Below are 23,340 nucleotides of genomic sequence, written 5' to 3'. Positions count from 1 at the left end.
AATTAGTCCAGTCTATAGATAGGTAGATCATGAATAAGCATCAAGTCTAAAATAAAAATCACCTTTATTTTACTATTTGAAGAGCTTCAAAGATGGTCAACACTTGTTTGCATGTAGCATTTAGCTTTAGTTAGCTGCTATGGTTAGAAATACTTGCAAACTTAAGAAGAATTGTGACCAAATCTACTTATAAGGGATACATATAATCTGAAAGTGATCAGAAATGAATAAATTATATATGTGTTAGAGATATAAGATCAAAATTAGAATGTAGCTAGTAGAACACTCATACAACAATATTCATTCAGAATCATCACTTAGGTATACCCACCTTGGTTTTGTAGAGCCTAAAGAGTAGAAAGCCAGTCCTAGTTACATGAAGTTGGTTCTAGATAATATACAAGCATAATTGTTAATAAGACTTAGCTAATCCTTAGATTTTTGAGTATTATTATCTTGGTATTGATCCTTTGTTATTCAATAGTTGAAAAACACCAACAAGTTCTTTGGAATAGGTTCTACATACATCCTTGCTAGATCTACATTTATTCTTTTCAAGAGTGTTAGAAGGGGCAACCATTAGTATTAACACAGGGATAGTTGAGTAGGTTTTAGAGGCATCATTGATCAATGGTATTATTTTTACACATAGGGGAAGCATCTCACTTATACCTTTTCCATTGTTTCCTCCAAAGGGGAGGAACATTATACACCACTCATGGACTAGCTTCTTCCTTGGAGCAACTATCACTGATCGACACTCTTCATTGGGGAGGACTACCTTGTCTCTCTTCCTCTTCTTTCTTGTGGGGTGGACTTTTTCCTCTTATGAGGTTTTGTTCTTCTCATTCTTCACTATTGTATATACTTAATGTATGTAGTAATGGGGGTATCTTGATTACTCCATCCATCCATGCATCTTGTTTTTTGTCTCTCTTTTTGCTGGAGGGTTTTTCCTATGAGATTTTCCCTCTTTCTCCACTTTATGAGAGATTGCATTTCATTATCTACATGGGTACTAACATGGCCTACTAGGTGGGACTCATTCTGCATTTCATCTTAGTTTTTGTAAGCTTAAGTGCATTCCCCTAAGTTGCACTTAAGGGGGGTTTTGGCGTAAATATGTATTTACTATTTAAAACTTACTTAAGTTTACTTAGTTTAATGCATTATTTTATAATTTATTTGGTGAGACACTTAGGAGTTTGTGTACTTTTATGAGTTTTCATGTTGACAACACAGAAGTAAACAACTCTAATTCAGCACATGGTGTCTACAACACTAGAGTTTGCATAATTAACTGAGTTTTCATGTAGACAACATAATTATTCACACTCCTATTTTGGCACATGGTGTCTACAACATTATTTTGTGTGCTACACCTTTGTAGGCTTATCCTCTTGTCATTGCACTTACTCCTATGCTTAATGGAAGATAACCCACATCTAGTGGACATGTGCTTTGTTGTATGACTTATCATGTTGCTGATTTCTATACATTCTAAAAGCATTCTAGAGGCCTTTATATATAGGCATTCCTAGTGTACTTTTACATTGAATAGAATACATATTGTTATTATGATCATACTATTTTGGTCTATTATTGTGCTTGTGCTTGAGTTCTTTGATCTTGGGTGAATTTTTCCCTAAGGAAAATTCTTACAATTTGTATCATCTTCTTTAGTAGGCATACCTTCATACAAGTATACAAATTATTTGTATTCTTCTAGTTCTTTCATAGGTTCAACCTCATATACTTCTATTTATTTATCAAAATTTACATTTGCACTTTCCACAACTTTGTTAGTGTTAGTATTTAAGCATTTATAAGCTTTACTTCATATGGAGTTATTGAAAATATACAACGAGTAACTGAGAGGGGGGGTGAATTAGTTACCACTTAAATAAATCTCAAATCACTTAGATGTCAACAATGAAATTTAAATTGAGAAAACTAATTACTGTTGATACTCAGTAAACACATAGAAAATGTTGTAACTCGGTAAATGCAGAGTTTGAATTACTTTTATCAGATCTTAAAACATTAACAAAAATTAATCTTGCAAGAATAAGAGAAATAACGTGAACACATGAGACACTAGGATTTAACATGGATACCCAATATGGGAAAAACTACCAATGTAACTAGTTACTATTTTTTCACTCTTCTAAAGTTAGACCTATTAGGAGCCAACTCAATTAAAGGTTATGAAACACACTATTAGATGTGACCTTGTTAGAGGATTTAATCACCCTATTAGTAGTAGCCTTGCAAGAGGTCTTAAAAATATTCAATGGAACTGTCACCTTGTTAGAGGATTTACGACTGGCTGTTAAACCAACTCTATTAAGAGATTTTAGATCATTGCTACAATGATTAGAGAGTAACAATGAAATGACCTAATTGTGATGCAATTGACTTGCTGATTATAGATCTCTATTTTGCTTCATACTTGATACTTTCTAATAGAATAACACTTTTCCACTCCACAAGGATATCTAGTTATCCTTCAAGTTCGCTCTCACTCTTTCATTGTTAATTCAATCAACGCACTTGTACACACACTAGAAATCTCAACTTGACCTTTCATTTATACCATCCAGATTGTCAAGTCAGCCAAAATTCAAATTACAATAACCAATAATTATCACCATAATTAGCTAGAAATAATACTTTAAATAATTAAGCTTCTTACTCCATACAACAAAATCCTTCATTAGCTGACCCTACTTAGTAAGCAATGGTTCTAAGACAATTTCCTGTGTTAACCAACAGAAGCTTGGTTAGCACTACAAACTTGCAAAAATCCTTTGGTAACTGAGTGAACTTGGTTAGCACTAACTCTGACCAACTTTCCTTTGTCAACCATGAGAACTTGGTTAACAATACTTTCTATTTGAATTCCTTTGACACCTGAGTGAGGTCAATAGATATTGTCTTTACAAAGTAAATTTTAGGAATGCTTGATAGACAAGGAAAACTATCTTGCTAACCAAGTGAGCTTGGTAAGCACTAACTAACAATTGATATGACATTTGTGTAACATTAAAGACAACACACGATTAGACAATTGTATCTAACGATCTCCCTCTTTGGCATTGATGGAAACACAACATGTCATAGTACAATGAAATTTGAGAACAAGACTTTCTCTAATAGAAAGTTTCTCCCTCTTAGATTTTTCACCAATATATAGTAATCTCGCTCTGTGAAGGAATTGCATAACTTTTATGATAGTATACTTCTCCCTCAGAAAGATATGGCAGTAATCTTCTCCCTCTTTGAAAACACATGCCAAAGACAATACATACCAAATTAGTATCAATGTACCTTGAGTACTAATTCATATGCAATATTCACTTGACTATGCTACATCAACTGATTGATCTTCAACTTGGTTTCTATTGATGCATCACTAAAACTTTATGTAGTGAGCTTCAAATAGGAGAATGACCCCTAGCTTACCTCTTAGATATAAGAATGCATCCTTAGGTAATAGCTTGGTGAATATGCTTGCATTTTGTTCTTTTGTATGAACATATTCCAATCTAAATTCTTTGTCCTGCACCAATTCTTTGACAAAATGATATTTTATAGAAATGTTCTTTGTTTTGGAATGTATCACTGGATTCTTTGATATGTTAATTGTGCTAGTGTTATCAAAAAATATGACATCTAGTTCTTTGATCTCAACCTTCATGCCTTCCAATAACTATTTAAACCAAACAATGTTAGAATAATTTACTGTTGCTGCAACATATTCTACTTTTTTTGTGGATTGGGATGTGAAATTTTATTTATTTCTTGTCCAAGATACCAACCTTTTACCATGAATGAATGATCCAACACTTGTACTTTTTCTGTCATGAAGATTTCCTTCCCAATCAACATCAATCAATACCTTTAGATCTAGGTTTCCTCCAAGTTTGTACCATAAACCATTGTCTTTAGTGTCTTTCAGATATCTCAAGATTCTTTTGATTGCCATCCTATGATTCTATATGTTTAGTTGAGAATCTTGCCACTATCCCAACTACTAAAACAATATCAGGTCTTGTGTGAAATACATTCTATAATTTTCAAATCATTGATCTGTATAAGGTTTGATCTACCTCCTTCGAATCATCATCTTTGGTAAGCTTTTGTCTAGTACACATAGGGGTACCAAATCATTTTAAATCTTCCATTCCAAACTTCTTGAGTATTTCCTTGATATACTTAGATTGAGTAATGTAGATACTATTCTTGTTCTATTGTATCTATAGTCCAACAAAGAGTTTTATCTCACCAAATATGGACATTTCAAACTCTTTTTTCATTTGTTCTAAAAAATCTTTGCATAGATCATCATTCCATGTAAATAGAGTGTCATCCACAAATATCTCTACCAATACAATCTTGTTATCTAGTCCTTGATATACAATCTACTGTTATCATTAGTTCTCTGAAAACCAATCTAAATAAGGTAGTTATGTAACCATTCATACCATGCTCTAGGAATTTGTTTCAGACCATGTCCCTTTTTTTTGGATCAACAAAACCTTCTAGTTGTTCAATGTAGACTTCTTCATCAAGAATAACATTGAGAAATCTAGATTTAACATTCATCTAATATAATTTGAATCCTTTGTGAGTAGCATTTACAAGTAGAGTCCTAACACCTTCTAATCTTGAAATAAGAGAAAAAGTCTCACCATAATCAATTCCTTCTTGTTGATAATAGCCTTTACATACTAGTCTCCCTCTATTTCTTGATACTTTTCCATCTTCATTCAACTTATTTCTATAATACTCATTTTTTTCCAATCACATTTTTATGTTTAGGCCTAGGAACAAGGTTCCAAGTTTTTTTCTTCTCTATTTGTTCTATTTCTTCATTCATAGCCTGAATTGAACTTTCATTTTCCAATTCTTCTTTAACACTTCTAAGTTCAAAACCAACAAGTAAACATGTACATTTAAATTTTCTTCTTTTCATAGTACCTTTTGATTTATCTCTAATAATCTAATCAGGTGCATGATGCCTTCTGACATACTTGGCCAATATAGGTTCTTTTCCTTTTGAATGAAATGTACTATCTTCATTTTGAATTTCAACTTTTGGCTCAGGTCATTCAGACTTTCTGGGCATTGGCTTGGTAGCTTCAGAATGTGACTCAGGTCCTTGTGACTTGGTTTGAACTTATTGCAACTTTATAGCTGAGGAAGACTCAAGAGGTCAAGTCTCCTTATTATTAGATGTGTCTGGAAATGTATTGGGTTCAAAGTAAACAAATCTTTTGCAATCTTCTGGTTCCTTTTTTCTTTCTTCTTTAGTCTTTTTTGCAAACTTATTAATTCTCACATGTTCACTTTCTATAATTTTATGAGTAGAAAAATTCAAACATCTATATATGTTACTTGTGTAAGAATAACCTAACAATATACCTTCATCACCTTTCATGTCAAACTTGCCTTTTCTAGACCCTTTCAAGATATAACATTTTCTGCCAAATACTTTCAGGTAACTTACATTAGGTTTGTAGCCATACCATAATTCATAGGGAGTTTTATGTGAGTCCTTTCTCAAGTAAACTTAGTTCAAAGCATGAACTACAATGCTGATGGCTTCCTTCCAGTATTTGATAACAACATTCTTTTCAATTATTAAAGTCCTTGTACAATACATGATGGATCTATTTCTTCTTTTAGCTATTCCATTCTACTTAGGAGTACCAGGGGCTAATACCTATATTTTAATTCCTCTTTCAATAAAAAATTTATTGAATTCATTGGAGATGAATTCACCACCTCTATCTAATCTCAAGTATTTCAATCATTTTCCCATTTTTTTCTCTATTCTTGCTAGATACGATTGAATTTCTCAAATGCTTCTAACTTTTCTCTAAGATACATAATAGTCATCAACAAAAAGAATAAAGAATTTTTCTCCACTATAACTTTTTATTCCAATGGGTACACATAGGTCAGTATGCACAATTTCCAAGACATCTTCAAATTGATGGTTTTTTCTCTTAAAACTAGTCTTTCCCATTTTTCCAATCTGATAATTTTTGCATAATCCTACATCTAGTTTTTTCAAATTAGGAATACCTCTTAGTTTTCTAAATTTTCTTATCTTGACCATATTATCAAAGTTTACATGACATAGTTTTCTATGCCATAACCAACCTTCTTCCATTTGAGTAATAAAACATGAGCAATTACCAAGATCAAGATAAAATAGGTTACCTTTTGTTTGTTTGCCTGATCCAATCAAATTCCTTTGTCATCCAGTAGTCTTTCCTTTCCATACATGAATTCTACCTTGAATCCAACGTTGATTAGCTATGACACACTCAAAAAATTATTTTTTACTCCTTCAACCCAATAGGAATTGTCACATACAAGTTCATTGGTTAATGAGATTCTACCTTTTCCTTTTATGCAACAAGGTTCATTATTTCTAAACCTTACACTACCTCCATCATAGTGTTCAAAGTGTTCAAACTTTGTTCTATCTCTAGTCATATTATGTGAACATCCATTGTCCTATAATCCATGTGTCATTTTTATTGGCATGAGAGATAAGTACAATCTTATCTTCTTCATCATCAGATTCATGTTTTACAGTAATGCATACTATCTCATCTTCATTGTTATCAAATTCTTTAGCCATAAAACAAGTCTTCTTACCTTTATCCTTGTATGATTTGTGATTTTTGAAATCTTTTTTGCCTTGGTACTTGTGACTCTTCTTCTCATCCTTGCTTTCTCTGTTTGGGAACCTAGCACCAATATGACCAATATATTCACATGAAAAATAGATCAAAAGAACCTTATCTTTGTACTTTCCTCTTCCTCTAGAATATTTCTTTGAAAGTAAAGCTTCAACAACTTCAAGATCACTATCAAAACTTTCCTCTATTTCCTCTTCACTTTCTGAATGAATGCCCTTTATTTTCTTTCCTTTCTCCTTGAGTGAAATTTTGGCCTCAAATGTAGATTCAATATTTTTGGAAGTTGGAGCATAATTGTGAAAGTTGTTGAGCTCAAAAGCTATCAATCTTCCTACTAAGGAATCCAAACTTAACTTGTGATTTAGCTCACATCTCTTTTCTTGAATAGAATATACTCTAATTGCATAGATAGGAAGTAATGTTCTAAGAACTTTACTTAAAATGGTTTAATCCTTGATTTCTCCTCCAGAAGCTCTGTTTGCACTGACACTAGCATTGATTCTTTCCACATATCTAGCAATATTTTCATCTTCTCTCATTCTCATCTGATCAAACTTTCCTTTAAGGCTTTCTGCTTTGGCTCTCCTTACATTTTTATCACCACCATATATGTCCTTTAGCTTGTTCCACATATAAAAAGAAATTTTTTAGTCTTTGATCTCATCAAATTCATCATAGCTATGAGTAGATGCAATATCAATCATCTTGATGTTATGGTTCTTTTTCTTAGCAATATCTTCAATAGATAATGTACTAGTAGGGGTTGTGTATTATTCATCAACGTATTTCAAGCTTGAATCATTAATGGTGGCTAGATGAAGTCTCATGAGTCCCTGACATGCTAAAAAGTTGTCTCTATTTAGCTTTGGAATCTCTGTCTTATAAGACATCTTGATCTTTAGCTTAGGTCCTTGAAACCTTTCCTACAAGCACCTAAAACTTTGATACCAATTTTTGGAAATATAGAAGGAGTAACTAAGAGGGGGGGTGAATCGGTTACCACTTAAATAAATCTCAAATCCCTTAGATGTCAACAATGAAATTTAAACTAAGAAAAATGATTGTTGTTGATACTTAGTAAACACATAGAAAATGTTGTAACTAGATAAATGTGGAGTGTGAAATACTTTTATCAAATCTTAAAATATTAATACTAATTAATCTTGTAAGCATAAGAGAAATAACATGACACACTAGGATTTAATGTAGAAACCCAATATAGAAAAGACCACCAATGTAACTAGTTACTATTTTTCACTTTTTTGAAGTGAGCCCTATTAGGAGCCAACCTAATTAAAGGTTACAAAACAAATTATTAAGTGTGACCTTGTTAGAAGATTTAATCAACCTATTAGCAGTGGCCTTGCAAGAGGTCTTAAAACAATTCAATGGAACTATCACCTTGTTAGAGGATTTACAACTAGATGTTAAACCAACTCTGTTAAGAGATTTTAGATCATTGCTACAATGGTTAGAGAGTAACAATGAAATGACCTAATTGTGATGCAACTAATCTTTTTTTCTTCATACTTGATCATTTGTAATCGAATAACACTTTTCTAATCCACAAGGATATCTACTTATCCTCCAAGTTTTTTCTCACTCTTTCCTTCTTAAATCAATCAACACGCTTACACACACACTAGAAATCTCAACTTGACCTTTCATTTATACCATCTAGATTTTCAATTTGGCCCAAATTCAAATTACAATAACCAATAATCGTCACCATAGTTAGATAGAAATAATACTTGAAATAATTAAGCTTCTTATGCCAATACAACAAAATTCTTCATTAGCCAACCCTACTTGATAAACACTGATTCTAAGATGATTTCCCATGTTAACCAACAGAAGCTTGTTTAACATTGTGAAACTACAAAAATCCTTTGGTAATTGAGTGAACTCAATTATCACTACTCTAATCAATTTTCCTTTGTTAACCATGAGAACTCGGTTAACACTGCTTTCTATTTAAATTCCTTCAACACCTAAGTGAGCTTGGTAGATACTATCTTCACAGAGTAAACTTTAGGAATGCTTGGTAGAAAAGGAAAACTATCTTGTTGACCAAGTGAGCTCGGTAAGCACTAACTGAGAACTGATATGACATTTGTGTAACATCAAAGACAACACACAATTAGACAATTGTATCGAATAGGATTATCCTAGGAATATACCTTCTTCACTTTTTCAATCAAGTTTACCATTCTTGAAGTCTTTAAAAATGTAACACTTGCTTCCAAATACCTTAAATTATTCTACATTGGGTGAGTATCCATACCATAATTCAAAAGGTGTTGAATGAGTACCTTTCTTGATTTGTACATAGTTCAAGGTATAGATGATTGTACTTACAACATCTCACCAGTATTTCAAAGCAACATTCTTCTCCATCATGAGTGTTCTAGCATAGTCCATTATAGACCTATTTCTCCTTTCAACTATTTGATTTTGTGGAGGTTTTCTAGGTCCAGATGTCTATCTTTTGATTCCTCTATCATTACAGAACATCTCAAACTCATTTGATGTGAATTCTCCTCCTCTGTTAGATCTCAAACACTTTAAACGTTTACCTATTTCCTTCTAAACTCTTGCTAAGTACCACTTAAACATTTTAAAAGCATCATATTTCTATTTCAAAAACATAAATTTCGTCATTCTAGAATAGTCATCAACAAGTAGCATAATATACTTATCTCCTTTGTAGCTTTGCACATCAATTGGACCACACAAGTTATTATGAACAATCTCTAGTATTTCTTTAGAGGTATGAGCTTTACTCTTAAGACATTGTCATTTTCCTAACTAGCATTGTTTGCACATTATATTATTAGGCTTCTTCAACTGACGCGAACCTCTAACTTTTCTCATGTGACTGATACTGACTAGGTTATCAAAGTTAACATGACATAACCTCTTGTGCCATAGCCACACATCATGAAATTTTACAACTAGACAAGTAGCATCCTCTATGTCAATATAGAATAGATTACTTCTAGTTTGATCACCCTTTCCAATTAGTTTCCCATCAATATCATATATCTTAGCAATCTTGTTTTGAAACATTGTGATACACTCAACAAATTATAGTTAAGTCCTTCAACATAGTAAGCATTGTCACATAAAATCTTATCTATGAGCTTGATAGAACATTTTTCTGTTATCAAACATGGTGCATCATTACCAAATCTTACACTATTTCCATCATAAAAATTTAGGGTAATGAACTTACTTTTGTCTCCAGTCATTTGATGTGAACACCCACTATCAATAATCCATCTATCATTCTTGTTCACTCAAGTCACAAGTGAAGTTGCCTCATCTTCATTAGATTCACCCTTCATCGCAACATAGACCACTTCATCATCATGTTCATTAGATTCATCCTTTTTTTCCTCTTCAACAATATAGCATGACTTTTTTCCTTTGTCTTTGTAGTCCTTGTTATCTTCATCTCTCCTACTCTTGTACTTGTCACCACCTCTAAAGTTCTTCTTCTCTGGACATCTAATAGAAATATGACCAACCTCATTGCAATTGAGATAAATGATAGGTAATTTACCTTTGAACTTCCCTTTACCTTTGTGAAATATTCTTGCTAGTAGTGCTTCAAGCTATTCTACATCCTCCTCACCTGTATCACTATCACTAGATACATACTTTATCTTTTTCTTCTTTGTTTTCTCCTCATTAGGTTCCTTCAATGACACCTTAGCTTTGAAAGAAGATTCAATATTTTTAGTTTTGTAATTATCAAAATTAGATAGCTCAAAAGTGGTGAGTCTACCTACCAGACCATTAAAAGATAGATTATTCCCTAGAATGCATCTTAGTTCTTGAATTGTAGAAACTCTAATAGCATATATATGCAACAGTGTCCTTAAAACTTTGCTCAACACAGTATCATCATCTATATTACCAGTAGCTCCTCTTATTGCATTAATATTGAGTAATATTTTCACCTTCTACCATTATCATATCATCAAACTTACCTCTAAGACTTTTAGATTTGGCTCTTAGAGCATTTTAATCTCCTCCATAGATAGTGGTTAGGGCATCCCACATTTTCTTTGCACTATTAAGACCTTTGATATCATCAAATTCAACATAGCTTAGGGTAGAGGCAATCTCCAACATTGTCTGGTTATGTTCTTTCTTCATGTTTATATCCTCAGTAGTTGGGGCTCTAGTAGGGTCAACATGCTCAGTGATAATGGTAGATTGTGCATGATCTCCAAGTCATCCAAGGTGTAGCTTCATCAAACTTTCCCATACAGGAAAGTTATGTCTATTAAGCTTGGGTACTTATCTTTTTGACATTTTGATCTTTGTGCTTATAGTACCTTCAAACTAGTCCTCTTAATTAGATGGCTCTGATACCAATTGTTTGAATAATTTAGAATAACTAGGGGGTGAATTAGTTATCCAAGGTCTAGATGTATAAATAAAAAATTTCATAGCTTAGTGAACCCATAAAACATTTATCATCATGCATACATCCATAAGATTATGAAATCACTTATATTTGTAGGTTACTATGAAATCAACTTGTAGAAATGTAAACATGAAACATAACATATTCATCAACACACTTGACAAAATGATTTACATGGAAACCCAATTTGGGAAAAGCCACTAGTAACATGGTACTCTTTTTCACTCTTCTAAAGTGATGCCCTATGTAAGGCCAACCCTGCTAAAGTTTAGAATACACACTATTAAATGCGATCCTATTAAAGGATTTGAATCACCCTATTAGGAGTGAGCCTTGTTAGAGGACTTTAGACCATTCACTTGGAATGTCACCCAGTTAAAGGATTTACAAATGAATGTTTGGTCAACTTTAATCCAAAGAATTTACCCTAGACTAATACAATTATTAGAGAGTAATAGTAAGGCTTGATCTGGTAACAACTTACAACTCCATTTGTTAATTACAAATCTCTATTTTAGTCCTCCATTCTACTTGGCCTTCACTCATTACAGCTCTAGTAGCGTGTTTACGCTTCAAGAATTCATACCCTTAACCCTTCTTGCTTAACATGCCAATGTAGAATCTTCTCTTATGTCACTTGATGAAGCAAAACCCTTGACTCCTTGTCTTCCTTAGGTTTTTGCTCATGAAAACCTTTACTTCTGACTAGCCATTCCTATAAATAGGAAATTAAGATCTTTTGCTACTCATTCTCCAGTGTCCAATTTAGTGTTAGGATAAATTAGGTAGGATACAATGAATCTACCCCTCATTCCATATCTCCTCTAGAAGCTTCTTCTTGAATCATCTTTGAATTCACTTAACAATAGTTTACCTTGACTTCTATGGCACCAACTCATCAATATTATATTCCACTTGGTTCACATAATCTAAGAAAATAAACTTGTTAGCTCAGATTCATTTAATTCACAATCTTTCAAATAATATAGTAGCTCGACACATACTACATTGCTTAGCATCCTCTGTGAAATTACTCGGCATGAACTAAAGTTTACTGGTGCTTGGCATCAACTAAACTTTACTGAACATCCACTATTCTACTTGGCATACACTGAAATAAACTTTCAGTTAGCTTCAACTAATTTTCTACTTGGCTTTTACTGACTTTTCTCGACACCTACTATCCACTCGATCAAGCTTTGTAGAAAAAATTTGTGTAACCAACCTTTGTAACTTCAAGTAGATTATCAATAAATCATGTTATCACTATCTTAACTAATTCTTGTACTTCTTTACATAATCATAACTCAACATTTCCTCTCGGTGCTATTGTTACATCTTTTGATCAAATCCTCTTCATCAATCAAATAAGTGATAGTACTTAAAGCATATAAGCAGTTGTCTTACTAGCAAATAGTAGGTTTGCATCAGTGACAAAACAATGATTAAAACATACAATCTCCCTCTTTAACAATCTCCTTTTTAAATCTATTATCAACAAAATGTGTGTCTACCATGACACATATCTCATCAAAATATCTATCTACAATAGATTTAGGAATCCTCATTCCATTTTTTTTTTTAAATTTGAATTCCTCAAAGTAGTTATCCACAATTTCTTCAAAATTCTCTCCTAACTATCTTATTAGTTCACTTATCTATTCTATATTTTTCTTTTGCCTAATGCATACTATAGTACCAACTGTAGGAAAATAATTCTACACATAAAAGAATATATAGAGTAAAAAAGAACCAAACTTACATGATGTGTTCTTTTCTTTCTTGATTGCTCCCAAATTCTTTGATATTTGTTGTAGTTTTAGCTCAAGAAGGTCATGAGTAGATCCTTTTTAACAATTTTGTAGCATAGGTCCACTTCAACACATGCCACATTGTTCAATTTGCTGAATTGGTAAAATTTGTGTGCTATCACATGTACTGCAAATTCAATCATAGAATCTTCAATCCCATCAATTGATATCCCTCAACCATTCCACTTTGCTTTTGTAGACTTTTTAATCTCATTCTATATTGAGATCCTTATTCTTTTTGGTCTGTCTAAGGTAGGGTATCTAGTAACTCAGCATATTATGGCCTTTTAATCTTTATTGCATCTCTTTCTAACCATACCTTCATATCATGAACATGAATTAGGACAATATTTATCCATTCAATGTTTAAAACTATAGGAAAACCTAGGGCACAGGTAAGCCCTTTCTTAGCAATGATCTTTTATTCATCCTTTAGTACACCATTGTTTCATATCTTCTCATAAGTTGGGTAAGCGCACCAAGTTTTGGTGCCAAAAGGGGGGTATAAGTGGACACCTTTTTTTCTAAAATCAGCAATTTCTGAACTTCAACAAGAATTTGAAGATAGCTACGCTGAAAATTTTAAGATATGACAAAAACAAAAGTAATAGTCCTTTGAATCTAGTTTCTAAACTACTAATTTTTCTTCAAAATGGTTTAGTTTTAGGTTCTCAAAAAAGGGGGCCATAGAAAGTGTTACTATTTATTCCAGAAAATCATAACATAGTACAAAGTGTAGCCCTCCCAAAATTTTAACTTTTTTTTTGAAATTCTTTAATCACTCTAGTCAAAAGTTACCTAACACTATGTAGTTTATCCTAGATTTTTTGGATGATTTTATAGTGTGTATTTTATTTTTTATGAATTTTTTAACTAGACACATCCCAAAAATGTGAAATATTTGTGTGCTCCCCCTAGAAATGATTGAAAACTAATCTAAAATTAAAAATTCATTTTTTCAAAGTCTATAGAATGAAGTCTAGTTTCTAAAAAACTAAGTTGTTGCAAAATTTGTTGAATGAGCTAAAATCTACAACCCAATTAGTACATGATGGTTTTTGACAAAAAAAGGACATACATTCAAAAGAAATTATAGATGAAAGGCTTGAAATAGTTCAAATTAAAAATAAATTATATAGCTATATAGCTAACATAGAGACCTACAATGTCATGTAACCTGATCTTATCAATGCCTAACCCTGAGGAATCTTGAAGGAGAGCACACAAGAAAAATCAATCATTTTTTGTATGTTTGTAGCAAAACATGTCTTAGACTTTTTTATAGACTCCAAACCTTTGGATTGGATCTCCAAGGAAAAACCAAGCCTTAGGCTTGGTTTAGTGCAAAGCTTTGAATAGTGTGTATGCCCTATAGAGCACATGCACTATTAAAAGCTTTTTGAATTTGGGTCTCAATAGCACATGCATGCTATAGCCCACACACACTATTGAGACCTAAATAGTTCATAGAGAAGGAAGAAGAGACATAAAGCACGAGCAAGAGAGAGGGAGGGATGTCTATGTTTGTGTCTATGAGAGAGAGAAAGATAGAGAGAAAGTAGGGGATGGGAGAGGGGAGAGAGAGAGTGGGGGATGGGGGAGAGAGTACGGGTGGTAGAGAGAGTATGAGATGGGAGAGAGAGGAAGTGTGAGGTAGAGTAGGGGTGGCAAAGAGAGAGTACAGGATGGGGGTGAGAGATTGAGAGTAGGGGATAAGAGAGAGAGGAAGTGTGAGAGAGTGAGTAGGGGTGGCAGAGAGAGTATGGGATGGTAGAGAGAGAGTAGGTAGTGGGAGAGGGAGTGAGAGAGGGAGAGAGGGAGAGAGAGAGAGAGAGAGGAGGATGAGAGTGTGTATGAGAGAGAGTAGGGCATGGGAGAGAGTGTGAGAGTATGAGAGAGAGTCGGGGGGTAGAGAAAGAAAGTAGGGGATACGAGAGGGGAGAGAGAGAGTAGGGGATGGGGGAGAGAGAGGGGGATGGGAGTGTGTGTGTGAGATTTAGAAAGTAGGGGATGAGAGAGGAGAGAGAGGGGGATGGGATTGTGTGGTGTGTGTGGAAGAGAGAGAGTAGGAGATGGGAGAGAGTAGAGAGAGTAGAGGATGGAAGAGAGAGAGAAGGCAAGGGGAGAGGGAATGGGAGAGGGAGAGAGGGGGGATTGGGAATGTGCGTAAGAGAGAGAGTAGGGGATGGGAGAGAGAGGAAGTGTGAGAGAGAGTAGGGGTGGCAGAGAGAGTATAGGATGTGAGAGAGAGTACAAGATGGGAGAGAGAGATTGAGAGTAAGGGATGGAGGAGAGAGAGAGTAGGCAATGGGAGATAGAGTGGGAGAGGGAGAGAAAGAGAGAGGAGGATGGGAGTGCAATTGTGTGAAAAAGAGAGAGTAGCTTGAGAGAGTGTAGGGGATGGGAAAGAGAGAGTAGGCAGCGGGAGAGGGAGTGGGAGAGGGAGAGAGAGGGGGGATGGAAATGTGTGTGTGTGAGAGAGAGAGAGAGAGAGAGTAGGGGATGGGAGAGAGTGTGAAAATGTGAGAGAGAGTGAGGGTGGCAGACAGAGAGTAGAGAAGGAGAGAGTGAGAGTGAGAGTGAGATTGAGAGAGAGTAGGGCGTTGGGAGAGGGAGTGGGAGAGGGAGAGTGAGTGAGTGAGAGATAGAGTAGGGGATGGGAGAGGAGAGAGAGAGGGGGATGGGTGTGTGTGTGTGAAAGAGAGAGAGTAAGGAATGGGAGAGGGGAGAGAGAGATAGAGAGAGTAGGGGATGAGAGAGAAAGAGAGTAGGTAGTGGGAGAGGGAGAGGGAGAGGGAGAGGGAGAGGGAGAAAGAGGGAGGGATGGGAGTGTGTGTAAGAGAGAGAGTAGGGGATGGGAGAGAGAGAGTAGAGAGGGAGAGATTGAGAGAGATACAGTAGGTGATGGGAGAGGGAGTGGGAGGGAGAGAGGGGGAATGGGACGATGTGTGAGAGATCTAGAGAGTAGTGGGTGGGAGAGGAGAGAGGGGGGATGGGAGTGTATATCTATGAAAGAGAGAGTTTAGGGGATGGGAGAGGGGAGAGAGAGTAGGTGGTGGGAGATGGAGTGGGAGAGGGAGAAAGAGAGGTGGAATGGGAATGTGTGTAAGAGAGACAAAGTAGGGGATGGGAGACAGTGTGAGAGTGTGAGATAGAGTACATGGTGGCAGAGAGAGCTTGTACAAGATGGGAGAGAGAGTGAGAGTAGGGTATGGGAGAGAGTGTGAGAGAGAGTAGGGGATGGGAGAGAGAGAGAGTAGTATATGGGAGAGAGAAAATAGAGAGGGAGAAAGAGTACTTGAGAGAGAGAGATAGTAGGTGGTTCAAGAGGGAGTGGGAGAGGGAGAGAGAGGGGGGATGGGAGTGTGTGTGTCTATGAAAGAGAGAGAGTAGGGGATGGGGGATAGAGAGTAGGCAATGGGAGAGGGAGTGGGAGAGGGAGAGAGGGGGGGAATGTGAATGTGTGTAAGAGGGAGACAGTATGGGATGGGAGAGAGTGTGAGAGAGAGTAGGTGGTGGTAGAGAGAGCTCATACAGGATGGGAGAGAGAGTGAGAGTAGGGGATGGGAGAGTGTGAGAAAGAGTAGGGGATGGGAGAGAGAGAGAGAGAGAGAGAGAGTAAGGGATGGGAGAGAGAGAGAGAGAGTAGAGAGGGAGAGAGATAGGGTGGATGGGAGTGTATGTGGTAGAGCTAGAGAGTAGGGGATGGGAGAGAAGAGAAAGGGGCGGATAAGAGTGTGTGTGTCTATGAAAGAGAGAGAGTAGGGGGTGGGGGATAGAGAGTATGCAGTGGGAGAGGGAGAGGGAGAGAGTGAGAGTAAAGGATGGGAGAGAGTGTGAGAGAGAGTAGGGAGAGGGAGAGAGAGGGGGGGGATGGGAGTGTGTGTGATAGATCTAGAGAGTAGGGGATGGGATAGAAGAGAAGAGGGGGGATGAGAGAGAGAGAGAGAGTGTGTGTGTGTGTGTGTCTATGAAAGAGAGAGAGTAGGGGATGGGAGAGAGTGTGAGAGTGAGAGAGAGTAGGGGGTGATAGAGAGAGAGTACAAGATGGGAGAGAGTGAGAGAGAGAGTAGGGGATGGGAGAGAGTGTGAGAGAGAGTTAGAGATGGGAGAGAGAATAAGAGTAGGGGATGAGAGAGAGTAAAAAGGGAGGAGAGAGTGAGAGAGTGAGAGAGAGATAGTAGGAAATGGGAGAGGGAGTGGGAGAGGGGGAGAGAGGGGGGAGTGGGAGTGTGTGTGAGAGATCTAGAGACTAGGGGATGGGAGAGGAGAGAGAGAGGGGGGAATGGGAGTGTGTATCTGTAAAAGAGAGAGTTTAGGAGATGGGAGAGGGGAGAGAGTAGCCCGAGAGATAGAGAGAGTCATGGATGGAAGAGAGAGACTAGGTGGTGGGAGAGAGAGTGGGAGAGGGAGAGAGAGGGGGGATGAGACTATGTGTAAGAGAGAGAGTAGGGGATGGGAGAGAGTGTGAGAGAGTGAGAGAGAGTAGGGGGTGACAGAGAGAGAGAGAATGATATAGGAGAGAGAGAGTGAGAGTGGGGGATAGGAGAGAGTGTCAGAGAGAGTAGGGGGATGGGAGAGAGAGAGGAGAGAGAGAGGAGAGAGAGAGAGAGAGAGATAGTAGGTAGTAGGAGAGGAAGTAAGAGAGGGAGAGAGGGGGGATGGTAGTGTGTGTGAGAGATCTAGAGAGTAGGGTATGGGAGAGGAGAGAGGGTGAGAGAGAGTAGGCAATGGGAGAGAGAGAGAGAGAGAGAGAGAGAGAGAGAGAGTAGTCAGTGGGAGAGTGAGAGTGAAAGAGAGAGAGAGGGTAGGGCATGGGAGAGGGGAGAGAGAGAGGGGGGGTATGGGAGTGTGTTAGACAGAGAGAGTAGGGGATGGGAGAGGATAGAGAGTGAGAGAGTAGGGGATGGGAGAGAGAGTGAGAGAGATTAGGTGATAGGAGAGGGAGAGTGAGAGAGAGTAAGGGATGGGAGAGGAGAGAGAGATTGAGAGAGAAGAGGGGATGGGAGAGGAGAGAGAGAGAGTAGGGAGAGAGAGAGAGTAGGGGATGGGAGATGGTGGGATGGTGAGATAGGGAGAGATGTGTTTTGACATAGTGCGTATGCACTTTAGTGCATACATGTTTTTTAGGGCGTATGCACTATGTCAAATCACCCAAAAATGGTCATAAAGAAAGTTTGGATCCCATTTCATCCATTCTCTACTTTTGGTCTATTGTGCATTCTATTGTTCGGACAAAAAACATAGGTTTCAACCTAGCAAACACTATTTGAAGACTTTTTGAAGCTAGCAAACACCAAATTCAATCATTGGATACACTATTTGAAGGCTTTTCAAATATTCTTTGTATAGAAAAGGTTAGTGAAATCCTTTTTAAATATTGTTTGTTGATATATAGATACAAATTTGATTATAATTTGACATGTTGTTTAATATATAGTGATTTCATTGAAATTTGTATGTTTGAATGAAATGTTATTTTGAAATGGTTAGAATTTCACAAGTTGTTTGATATATATTCTGTATTCATTGAAATAATTGTAATTTTTATATGTATTTGAATGATTTTTAATTTACACATTCTAAGTAAATTCAGATGTTTGAATAATTTGACATGTAGAAATCATCATCATGCCAAGGAAGAAACCAAAAACTCAAACAAATGAAGATAGGGAGAGAGATTTGGCAATTAAAAGAGATAAAATGAAACTACTACATGAACAAAAAAAATTAAAAGCAATAATGAAGAATTGACTTTTGAATAGGATCAAGAACCACCAATACAAAGAAACAAAGAGGAAGAATTGGAAAGATAAAGAGAATGAATGAGACTATTACACTCAAGAAGACAATTGAATTGTGAAGTTACACCATCTTCCAATGTTGGAGTCGTATCATCCTCTCATGTTGAAGAGACACTAATTTGTAGATCTGACAATGTACACACTCCATCATGTCATGTTGAAGGCACAACATCAACATATCAAGTAAGTGATATCCTATCTTTTGCATCTTATTGCCAATGCACATCATCTTTGGTTCAAGGTACACAATAAACTCAACCTTATGTTAATGTTCAAAATGTTGAGGGAATGGAAGAGAATATAACACCTTCTAGAATTCATTTTAGAAGATCAAAATATTTGATTGATATTGATACTAACATTTTGAAATCAATGCCTAACAAGATTAGCAAGCATACTTGTCAAAGAAAAGTTAATTGTCTCTGGAGATTATTTTTTGAAGAATTAAATATTATAGGTCAATTCCAATTATTTTTTGAAATGATGAGGAACTTGAAATTTAGGCCTATCATGAAGATTCTTGGGCTAAGAATGATGGACGATTCAAATGAAAAAAATATTGTAAAGAATCTAATGAGTGCTTATGACAAAGTGGGTTCCAAATCACACACCACAGATAGTAATATCACAAGATGAGTACTTACATCAACAATAGTAAGTACCCAAATGAAGAAAGCTTGATTCATGAGAAAGACAAGAAAAAAATTAAAAATTGGTAGAGGTACTCTAAGCAGAGCCATACTAAGGCATGAGAGATTGGAAGATCCAAAAAAAAATGATTTATAGACATTTAGCAGTAGACTACCACAAAAGGATAAAGAAATTAGTGAAGCTTTGAAATCATTGATTGAAGACTTTTGGAAAAATAACACACATGTTTCCCCTAATCAAAGAGATGTTGTAAGAAGGAAGATTGGTAGCCAAAATCATGACCCACATGCAAAACATTTTTTGGGCTCAACTTAGACACATTTTTTTGCAAAATTTATCAGTATGTATCCTCAAATTCGAATAAGTCAAAGATTTTTTGAGATGGGTAAACCTTTTTATGTCAATATGAATCACACATGCAAAACTTGTTGTTGTAGGATACATATTGAATTTTCTAACCATTTTGATGTTTTTAGGCATATATGTGTGTTTTCGCATTCTGAGTTTATTTTGCAAGATTGTGACATGAATGAGCCACTAAGATCTTCAAGGGAATTCATATCCAAATTTTATGTGAAATAGGGTATAGCCAAAAATTTTACAAGACATCATGCTTTGATGGTACATGCTTATTTTGTGGTTCTTTGCAACTTTTATCAACTTGTGAACATATGGATAGTACACATGCAATTGGAAATGAAATAGTAGATTACATAAAATTTAAGATAGTGGCATATGCTTTAAAACATGGGAAACAAGGTAAAAGATGTGATTTAGTCATTGAAAAGATTCTAGTGTATGGGTTCATGAAGATTTTTCATGAAAAGATTATTTACAAGTATGCAAGGCATACACATAGAGCTCGATGGTTGGATTTGCAATTCAAGTTGTGCAAGGATATGTTTCCACTAAATACCATTGTTTTGGTTGTAGACTTCATAGAGAACTACAGACTACAACCAAAAAATGAGGTGCAAGCAAAGTATTATACTTCTCAATGGGTTTCCATATTTTTTCATATAACATTCAAGCATTCACCTAAAAGTATAGAGGATGACAGAAGGATTTTGAAGGAGTACCATTTTTACATCAATGATGATCGATCATATTCTATAGAGTTTGTACAGGGTTGTTTTCAACTATTTTATGGAGATTTGGCTAACAAGGGCATAACATATTGTCAGCACATTATTTGGTCAGAAAATTGTGCATCTTAATTCAAGAATGCATAGATGTTCTATTGGTTGAGCAAGATGCACAGGTTGTGTAGAATTCAATATATGTGAAATTTCATAGAGGCTGGTCATGGAAAGGGAGAGCATGATAGTGTAGTTGCATGCATCAAAAGAGCCTTATTGACAGATGCAAAATCCATCTTCCAATGGTGTAATGATACAATGGGTCCAGGTAAGGAAGGTGAGTCTGTGCTTCATAGATTTGTTTGGTTGATAGATAATAATAACATTGCACCATATGAGGATTGTTGCACACTAACAGGATCTAGTGAGTTGCACTCTTTTAGAAGCTTTGATGCAAGTTCATGGAGTATCCACACACAAAAAATGGTATGTTATTGTCCATCATGTGTAGAGGAAAATTGGGATGAGTGTGAGTTGACTGAATGGGTGGACAAATGGGATATATGGGTTTTGGACCCAACTGACACCTATCATCTCCCACAAGCATTGGAAATTGTAGAGATGGACTCATTTATTGACTTTGACTGCTTATTGATCTAGTGCAATCTGCTAATATATATATTTATATATCTTTGTAATTTCAATATGTAACTTTATAACTTTTACCTAAGTATTTTCTGAATTACTAACCATATTTTGTACATTTGTCACTGCAGGCCATGTTTTTGTTGTTATTGCACTTGAAGTCAATGAAGAAGGGATAGCTTATTATTTGTGTCGTTATGTCCAAGCTAAACAAAAATTGGATCACTTGGTTATAGACGGTGAAGGTTTAGAATACTATGTCGGTGTGGTGGTGTTAACCAGCACATGGCTTAGATGATATTCTATGAAGAACCCTAACTTGTGGTTATTTGAGGATTGGTAAACAAAGAGGAAGATTCTTCATTATTCAAACCTTGTTGTTGCATTAAATTTCCACTTGATAAAATATGGTAGAAAAACACATAATAATATTCTTTGGAAAGTTTGTGAGTCAGATCACGAGGCAATACTTGAGACATTAAAATATAGATTAGATCCAATTGGCTCATTAGATTGAATAGGGAGAGATGGAGAGAGAGAAAGAGTAATCAATTGGATCCAAATACAATATTGCAAACTCTTCCCCAAGACTGCCCACATGACAAGGTAGGTATTGTTATTATGTGTAACTGATGAGATAAGTTTAAATCACAAGTTTTATGTTTTGATTTGTTTAGAATCTAGATACATTATTTGAATTTATATTAGATTCTTTAATAGGACCCATTTTTAGATTAGTCATTTGAATAAGTGAAAGTTTAGAATTTGTTGTTTAGATTAAAATGTAATGAAAGAACATGAAAATTGTTAGAATGTGAATGCTTTGTGATGTAAAGTCATGATTGTGTGCATGTAACTAGAAACTTCAAAATGGTGAAAGCAAGGATACAATGGGAGAAGTTTCCAAGACTCATCAAGCCATTAAGTAAGTTTCTTGATCATTACTAGAAGCTCAAACAAATAATTCTTTGCATTTGGAACATTGTTACCAATAATGATATTATGACTAACATGCTTTTATCTTTTATTTGTTTTTTCATCTATAATTATTTTAGATAAACTCAAAAACAAATTTATATCCAAATCATAAACTTATAAAACCCTTCTTATAAATTTTTTAGATGTTGTCTATTTCAAAGCTTTAAGACCAAAGTGTATGATCTTTGGTTCACTCCTAGTCACAAGAACTAGTAACTAATTGTTCTCACACACATCGTGCATAGGCATTATTAATAGTGATCACAAGGTCTTTACTTACAACAACAATTTCATCATTCATTTTTCTATTTCATTATTCCTATGAACTATTACTAAGGTGATACATTCAAACAATGTTAGCCATAGAGGATTTTCCAAGCTCATCTCAATCAGCAACCCCAAGATGTGGAGTAGAAGAATTTGTAGCTACCATCACTTGGGAGTTGGACTAGATGATGTCAACATGTAATCTATAGTCTACACTTTATACCCCCTCTATCCTTGTCTTGGCTTACCCAAACCTCCACTTGTATCCACAAGGTAATTCAATAGCACCGGTACTACTTTTAACATATGCCATTACATAAACATTCAAGTCAATTAAATAAGACTTGCATGTGTAATCAGTACACAACACGAAATAAATCTATTCTTAACATATATCTAGAGTTGATCATTATGAAATATAGTTAGTATATTCTAAAACAAGTAAGAGAACCTAGAAATGATTTATTCATGATCATCATGAGATGACCATATCAAAAGTCTTTATTGAGATCATTTTCCTGGCTACAAGACTAATACTCTTAATTTTCTTCCAAACCATGGTTGCCTATAACAAATACCCAAGAATACTTGCAGTCATTGCATACCAATTTTTTGGACTTTGACTAGTAAATTATTACCATAAAGTTGTAATGTTGAAAAGGGTTAATACTTGATTATGTATATTCATCCCACATGTGTTCCATGAGGTTTGTACTATTGTAACATTTTAAGTTTTAATTTTGCATGTTTGTCCCTCATGTTGTACATGATAGGTTTGTTCAAGTGACATATGATGAGCTTGTTTGTACAACATAATGATTGAGTTGTAGTGATTTATGAAGTAAAGGGCTGTTTAATGTAGCTATTTAAATCATTCATATTTGATGGTCATTTCCCTCTATTTTGCAGTCCTTTTGCATAGCACTATTTCTAACATGGTGTCAATTG

General features: G+C 35.4%; 1 pseudogene; it reads right to left on the bottom strand.

The window, feature by feature from the left end:
* LOC149555037 (protein trichome birefringence-like 36) overlaps positions 1-22,705 on the bottom strand; it is a 67,018-nt pseudogene extending 44,313 nt beyond the window's left edge.
* Between the last annotated feature and the right edge of the window lie 635 nt (positions 22,706-23,340).

Source organism: Cupressus sempervirens, chromosome 5, assembly GCF_028749045.1.
Source record: "Cupressus sempervirens isolate cs-2001-9-10 chromosome 5, ASM2874904v1, whole genome shotgun sequence".
NCBI classification, from domain to species: Eukaryota; Viridiplantae; Streptophyta; class Pinopsida; order Cupressales; family Cupressaceae; genus Cupressus; species Cupressus sempervirens.
Note: the sequence above shows the minus strand (reverse complement) of the source record. Positions and strands in the feature narration are given on the sequence as shown.